The following is a 2,123-nucleotide window of genomic DNA, read 5'->3' as shown; positions in this document are numbered from 1 at the left end:
ATGGGGAAAAGTGGGGGGAAATGGGGAAAAAAATGAGGGAAAAAATGTGAAAAAATGGGGAAAAGTGGGGGAAAATGGGAGAAAAATGGGGAAAAATAGGGGAAAAATGGGAAAAAATGGGGAAAAGTGGGGGAAAATGGGGAAAAGTGGGGAAAAAATTCCTGCTCTTCTTAGTGTCCTTTGACAGGGCTCAGAAGACCTCCTTGGTCCTCCTTGAAGGTATTTCAGAGTTGTTCCCCAGCACTTACTGAATGCATTTGTAACGTTTGCTCGCTGAAATGTTATTAAAATTCCCTGTTTTGCTAAAATAAAAAGGGAATGAGGAGAATTTGTGGCTGATTCAGCAGCATCTGAGCAGAAGTGTCTCCTGTCCCCCTATGGCAGGTGGTGCTAAGGAGTTTGTGAGCTGCTTTTCTCCTAAAAAAGCATCATTTTAGAGAAAAACGGTGTCCAGGTGAAGCAGAACCATAAGCAGGGAAAGGGGAGTGATGGAGGGTTCTCCTGGTTTTGGGTGGTGTTGGTGCTGGTGTCTTTGGTGGCTTTTCTGTTGGAAAGGTTGGAGGAAAATACATGGAAAGGTGGTGGAATATTGCTTGCCAGAGGTGGAGATGATGGGATCAGGTGTTGCAGTCTGGATCCAGGAGATCCCCTCAAATCCCATCCCAAGAGATCTCCCACACCCCATCCTGCAGGATCCTCCATGTCCTGTTCTAGGTGATCTCCATGTCATGTTCTAGGTGATCTCCATGTCATGTTCTAGGTGAACTCCATGTCATCTTCTAGGTGATCTCCATGTCCCATCCTAGATGAACTGCCTGGTCCCATCACAGACTATCCCCAACGTCCCACCTCAGGTGATCCCCCATTCTAAGCCATCCCTCATCTGCCACCCCATGTGGTCCCCCTCTTAGGTCCCATCTTAGATGATCCCCCAGATCCCATCCCAGATGATACCACAGATCCCATCCTGGGTGATCCAATTACAGGTGATCCTCCAAGTCCCATACTAAGAAGTGATCCCTAGTCTGACATCCCTGGTGACCTCCTCCAAGGTTCCATCTTAGATGATACCCCAGATCCCATCCTGGGTGATCCAATTGCAGGTGATCCTCCAAGTCCCATAGTAAGCAACCCCCCAATGTGCCATCCCAGGTGACCCCCACCCAGGTCCTATCTTAGATGATCCCCCAGGTCTTCTTCCAGAGTATCTCCCAGGACTCATCTGAGATAATCCCCCAAGCCCCACTGTATATGATCCCCATGTCCCATCCCAGGTGACCCTCCTCCAGGTCCTCTCTTAGCTGATCCCCTACATCTCATCCCAAGGGATACTCCAGGTCTTAACCTAGAGGGATCCCCCAGATGACCCATACCCCAGGTTCCACCCTGTGATCTTCATCTCCAGGTGCAGAGGACCACCCTGACCAAGTTTTGGGGTGGAAATGGCCAGTCACTCCCTCACCACCCCATCCCCTGACTTTCCACCCTGCACAGACCCCTCCCACCTTCCAGGCACCGAGAACATCTCCTGTACCTGCTCAATTAATTTAATCGTTAACCAACACCCCATATGAACCACCCCATGAGTCATGGAGCTGCCCTGTGTCAGGAGAAGCAGCGTGTGAGCACCAGGCCAGGTCCTGCTCATCCCATCAGCTCCATCCCCTCCAATGGGGCAATTTGAACCTCAAAATCTGGATTTTGGGGAGCAAAATGCCCTCCCTTGGCCATACCAAAGCAACTGGGACCCTCCCATGTGTCCATCACCAAGTGACGAAGGTGGAAACCTTCCCAAGCATCAACGTGGAGGAGAAACGGGCAAATATCTCCCATGAAAAAGGACAAATAAACTTTCTTTGGGCTGATGCTGTTGTTGCTGGAGCTGCAGGGTTGGTGTTTCTGGCCAAGGGATCAACCTCCCACTAAAGATCATCATTAAAACAAAAAAAACCCAAGGCAGCCCAGAGGCCAATAACCGTGTCCTGGGCTGCACCCAGAGCAGCGTGGGCAGCAGGTGGAGGGAGGGGATTCTGCCCCTCTGCTCCGCTCTCCTCAGACCCCACCTGCAGTGCTGCCTCCAGTGCTGGGGCCACCAACAGCACAAGGACATGGAGCTACTGGAG

The sequence above is a fragment of the Antrostomus carolinensis genome, unplaced genomic scaffold (genome assembly GCF_000700745.2).
Source record: "Antrostomus carolinensis isolate BGI_N321 unplaced genomic scaffold, ASM70074v2 scaffold48928, whole genome shotgun sequence".
Classification (NCBI taxonomy): Eukaryota; Metazoa; Chordata; class Aves; order Caprimulgiformes; family Caprimulgidae; genus Antrostomus; species Antrostomus carolinensis.
This window is presented reverse-complemented; position numbering follows the sequence as displayed.